This window comes from Pagrus pagrus (genome assembly GCF_965226575.1).
Source record: "Pagrus pagrus genome assembly, chromosome: 7".
NCBI lineage: Eukaryota > Metazoa > Chordata > Actinopteri > Spariformes > Sparidae > Pagrus > Pagrus pagrus.
The window spans coordinates 28266437-28272436 of NC_140191.1; the positions used below are offsets into that span (position 1 = coordinate 28266437).

General features: G+C 39.7%; 1 protein-coding gene across 2 annotated transcripts in view; it reads right to left on the reverse strand.

Moving 5' to 3' along the window:
- The window catches only part of ncalda (neurocalcin delta a), a 79683-nt gene extending 78755 nt beyond the window's left edge, over nt 1-928 (reverse strand). Inside the window, exon 1 of one of the 2 annotated variants that reach the window (XM_084356684.1) lies at nt 795-928. The gene's annotated coding sequence lies outside the window, so the exon portion shown is untranslated. The remainder of the gene's footprint in view (nt 1-794) is intronic. The other variant, XM_084356683.1, reaches the window with a different exon arrangement.
- Between the last annotated feature and the right edge of the window lie 5072 nt (nt 929-6000).

Consider the following 6000-nt stretch of genomic DNA (forward strand, 5'->3'; position numbering starts at 1 on the left):
GAAATACTTCAGCCCACTACAGTTAAAACATGAGGCAGGGATGACAGTTGTGTGGCAGCTGTACAAGTTTCATCTCCCCAGTGCACTGCTGTGATTGTGTGCCAGGTCTGGAACAATAGCCATGCATCCCTCCAGACAGGACTGTGGTCTGTGGGTTCCTGACGAACACCTTCTTGACTTCTTATTTTATAAACGTCTACAAAAACACCTTCACTTCAGCCCAAGTCCCTCTAAACTTTGTGCCTGCAGCACAGGAAACAAAACGTTTGTGTCCTGGCGAAGTCTCACTTGTTTTACTGTGTATCCGCCTACAGCACAACCTGCGGAAATCTTTGGAGCATTTCTTTAAATACACAACAAGAACACATGTTGATCAACGTGAGGATGAAATAACGTGGTGTTAACAGTGGAACAACAGGACCCGGAACATTAGCGGCACGTCGCGTCAGAAGTGAGCCAAAGAAACAAGTTGTTTCTGCGCTACAACGCTCAATTAGCATAAAAAGCTAAAATGCTACAGTTTTTGGATGCGACAAAGCAAAGCTAAGCACGTTGTACTGTATGTGTTGACCTAAGCTGCTGCACGAAACACACAGATAGCGATAGCTGGTTAAACGTTTTGTAAACGTTGGCAGAGCGGCAACGTTCACCGAACTGCTTTCATTTTAACCAAGTGAAGAAGATGCGCTACGTTTTGAGTTTACAACCACGTAACAGACGTAAATACTGAGTCTCTATGAGGGTCTTTCAGAGGAAACAGGTCGGTATGAGCTAACCTCAAGCAGAACACTTACCGCTTAGGTTAGAAATCGACTAGGATTGTTCATCTGCCGGTAACTCGGTAAACTAACCCACAGAGCAACACACAGAACACATGTATCCCAACAAGTGTCGGTGTGTGTAGAGAGTTGCATCAAAGATGATGTATCACGAAGATGTACTGCATGAGAGGAAAAATGGACCAACTTCCGGTCTGAGAAATTGTATCTGTCATGACGCATGCGCCTTCGGACAAGGTACAAACTTACACATTATACATTTTATTAAAACATAACACGAGTGTTGTAGTTTTGTTTCTTTTTCCAAACAAAACTCGACACGCTGGAGGTAATAGGGTATGTGACTGCTATATCTGCGTACATTTGTGGTATCCAGAAACAAGAGCAGAGTGAGAGTTCAGTCTCATTCTTCCTCTCTAGCCACCTCGAACTGAACTTCATAAATATTTAGACTATGGCGCCATCTAGTGGCCAATCAGGGAAGGAAGTGCATTCCTCACCTACTGTGATTTAGTATGGATAACATTGGATGACTTTACTTCGAGTAACTTTACTGACTAGACTTTCAGTTCGCTTAAAAGCTAAAAGTCAGCTGTGATTGTGCCTGTGCCAAAACAAAAAACCTAACCTAACGACTAGAGACCAGTTACTAGAGACCAGTTACTGAAAATGCCTGGTACGTAATCATCTTTCCAGTATTGCCATAGAGCCTAATCAGTTTGCATGTAGAGAAATAGGTCTGGCGATGATGTTGTTTTGCTGTGCCTGCATGATATTGTTCAACATCTGAAGCTCCTGGTACCTATGTGAGGGTTCTGTTTCTTGATTACAGTTCAGCATTTAATACTATTCTCCCATCCAGGTTGTATGACAAGCTCCTTTATTTAGGAGTTGAACAATCTTTGTGTCAGTGGGTCCTTGATTTTCTAAGAGAGAGGGTGCAGGTGGTCAAGCTTAACAACAAACTATCTAAACCCTTGACCATCAGCACTGGGGCCCCACAGGGGGGTGTACTGTCTCCACTCCTGTACTCACTGCATACAAATGACTGTATCTCACATTGTCAGTCTGTTAGATTGTTTGTTTTGTGGACGATATTACTACAGAAATGATGAAACTGCCTACAAAAGTTAGATTTCATCTCTGGTGGACTGGTGCAGCACAAACAACATGTGAAAATCTCTTCTACTAATTCTAATTGGGGGATAACACCATTATTACTTTGAAGAAATCTTTCTTTTAAAGACAACTGAAAAAAATGTGGTGTTTCCAGCAATGGTTTGGTGCTGTTTTATCGAGCAGTGGTAGAGAGCTTCCTTACCTTTGGAATATCTGTCTGGTTTGGATCTTTGTCGGCAGAGGATGAGAGATGATTGAATAAGGTTGTGTGCACTGCATCATAAATCACTGGGTGTGACCTTCCACCTCTAGTACAGATCTACGATGCTAGATTAAAAGGGCCTTAAGGTTTTAAAGGACTCCCACTCAGCTAATAGACTTTTTAATTTTCTCACAAAAGACTAAAGTCTTCACACAGATTTTAGAAAAGCACACGTCCTGAAGCTGTCCACTTCCTTAGCACTCTTAGCTTGCCCCCGGAGGATACTTGGTAGGTTTTAATTATTGGGCAGGTAGCAAATGTTTTTGCTTTACTATGCACTTAATTCACTCGATGCACTTTATCTACAGTAATGGGTCACTGGTGGGCCGGCTCATCCGAGAAATGGGTGCTGGTGCGTATGTGTTTTTTATGGCTCATACGTTAATTTACGTTTTATTGTATTTATGTATACATTTTATTGATCTGATTTTCTCTTTTCTCTTCACACTCTTTTAATGTATTTGAAGAGTGAGTGGTTCCCTCGTCTGTTTTTGGGTGAGCTCGCCGAGACAAATTCCATCAGTTATGTTGATATGGTGATGAAGTATTGAATCTTGAATTTTAGTTACTGTGAAAGGTTCCTGCTGAAGGTCTGCTACGGTTCCATCACATGATTTTCCTGTTTTTGCTAGTGTTAGAAATACTGAGCACTGCATAGTGACATTATGAGCAGTGTAGATAGATTCATTCTGAAAATGACCAGTTTATTAAATCAACACTGAGTCTCAGCAAAACAACAAAATAGTCTAAGGCAGGATTTACACTGTCATCAGGTGTTGATGATGTTTTTTAATATTGAGAATATGCCAGCCACATCCAATCCAATGTTTGTGTTTTAATTTATAATTTAATGTCATATTACAACTGCACAGCACACTGAAACTACAGTTTCAATGAAATTAGTAAAGCAGTTTAAATAAGAACAGCTCTGCCTTGTTGAACTAGAAGCTGTGCTGTAGTATTCAGTGTGATACCTGTGCAGAGTGTGGATGGAACAACATTTACTCAAGTACTGTGCTCAGGGCCAGATTTAAGGTATCTGCACTTCACTTGAGTATCTCTGTGTCAACCACTTCTGTTCCACTTCACAGCAACATTGTGTTATTACACCTTCACATTTATTTGGCAATAATAGTTACTAACTAATTTACAAATGAAGATCTAACACACACAAAACAAATGAAGAATGTGAAAAACACGACGCAGTGTAAAAAAATAACTAGCATCAGCAAATAATGCCAATTAGCAAAATGGTAATCACCAACTATTTTCATAACAGGTTTATCTTCTAAGTAATTCGTCCAGAAAAAATTCCAAACATAAAAAATGAAAAGAAAAAGCAGCAGCCGGAGAAAACAAGACATTTGAGCCGGCATGCTCCAAAGTGACGCCACCCTTTGATTGCTTTCCTCTTACTAATACACACCAGCACATTGATTCCTTCAAAATGTTTTATTCGATCATTTCTGGGAAGGGACATGCAGGCTTTGACCAGATGTACCTAGAATTATCAATCACTCCCTCAATGGAACAGTTTAAACCAGGACATGGTGTTGTGCGTAAGGCCAGCAGGTGGTGGTCAAGTGCTGTGCTCTGCAGTACATTCTCATTTCCTGCATCTCACTTCATCTCACACAAGCTGACGTGCCAAAAAACATCATTTTTCAGTTGACTAATTCATTTTGTTGTGTTGCATTCACACTGTTCAAATTTTCCCAACACAATCTCATTCATGCGATATTTCAGTTTGTATATAGTCAGTTAGAATTAATGCAATGGTTGTCCAATCTAGGTACACATCTATGTCCATATGTTGCATTACATACATCAAGAGGACGGGTTTTTTATTTTTGTTCCGTTCACAGCATAAAGAGATTACAACTAGCATTTCACTGTACAACCCAGTGTTGTGGAATGATACATAAATGTAAAGTAAAGTAAGAATAGTTAAGTTTCATTGAGTACATACTGTAAATGTGTGTGCTCAGATATCACTTGTCTCTATTTTGTTAAAGCAGGTCACCTCCCATAACCCCCTGCCTCTGTTTCCATCAAAATAACGATGCTTATTAATCTCTGGCACTTTTTAAACCATCAACCACACTGCAATGGGTCCTGTATAAATTTGTCACCATTTTGACATAGTGAGATTTTTTTGCCCCCCCATCCCCTCCCGCGTCCTCTCACCCATGCATCAGTCAGATCTGTCCATAAATCTACTCTCACTTTAATGAGTAGAGAGGTAATCAACAAGAAGTGATGCCAGGCGTGGTAATAAATTCTGCGGGAATACTAATTGGGGTTTTGAAGGGTCAGAGGACTGAGCCTGTGACATAAACCACTTTGTCACATGCTTCTCACATTGTGGCTCTCGTCTTGTGCACTAATGTTTCTTCCATTAAAGCACTGATTAATCAAAACAGTAGATTTTATGATAAAATATATATTTTCAGTATAAGTCTGACGTACCAAGTCCACTAAGATTTGAATAAACACAAAACATGCGAGTGCTTGCTGTATTCTTCTTCTCTCTGCGTTAATTTTTGCACATGAGCTTATCTTAGCCTTCATATAGAAAGTATGAGAACTGGTTATCACGGAACATATCTATGCTGCTTTATGTGTGGCTTAATTGAAACTGTTTGGGAGAAAATCTTTGTAGAATGTGGGTGTGGTAGAAGAAATGTAAAGATTTCATCATTCATTGTGCACAGCCTCAACAAATCCACTTTTTGTTCAGCCAAATCTTAATTACTGTTAATCACAATTAACTCGCCAATAAACCAGATAGAATTAATGGACAATTGAGGGCCAAATGACCATTCTTTACCTCAACAAAACCTACTGAATGTGGGTAGAGAGAATTCTATAATGAGCAAAGCTTTGTGATCAGAGGAGAGCGTCGAAATGGCCCAAAAACAAAAGAGTGTGTCCAGAGGAGAGGATTACATTTATCAGGACTGCAGAGCCGCCATGCAGACAGAGACGGGATCAGAGGAGGATAACTCACAGAAAGCTGGCTTAGCCAGAAAGGAAAGAAAAGCGGCAGCAATCCGAATAATAAAAGAATAAATGTATGAAATAGGACAAAAAAAAAGTTTTTAATTATTTCTGTTGTATTTTGGAACATAAAATTGCTAATTATGTCAACAATGATTCCGTAAAATTGTTATCTCCAGAAAAGATTTACTCATGCCTTTTACGCCATGCAGCATTTTTAAATGAATTAATTAGGCGATCACAGTAATTACTGTTTATATTGTTGTTAATGAGCCCAAAGGCAAGCGAGCTGCACTCATCCAAATTACACTCATGAGGCACGGAGCCAAGAAAAGGTCCAAACCAGAGTGCGGCATGTTAAACATTCCCCGAGTCTTCCTGGTGAAGAGGTAACCAAGAGCTTACTGAATTACACTTGAACCTAACGTTTCCTTTTGACCACACATCCCTCCTACTTGTACATGTAATTATTTCTGAGAATCTAAATGAAAAATACACCTTTAAACTTTGCCTAACACAGCTCTATTGATCTGCTATGCAGTTTAATATGCATATAAAACAAGATCACAATCAGTGTCATTTTGCCCATTTTTCCATTTCATTTTTCATTTTGTCAGGCATCTATCTCAGTGTTTTCCTCCCCGTCTGTCAAATTGGTCTGACATTTACTGTCTGCGTCTTTCCCACGTTGTATTTCATCACATACTGCAGCTATCTGGAGCACAATAGCGGAGCGTTATAATGGAAAGGTCTCATTGTAAATATGATAATTCTATCAGCTGCTGTAATCGGGTTTGTGAGTGAGTGACACACACAGATCTCTGCCAGAGAAACGTCTGT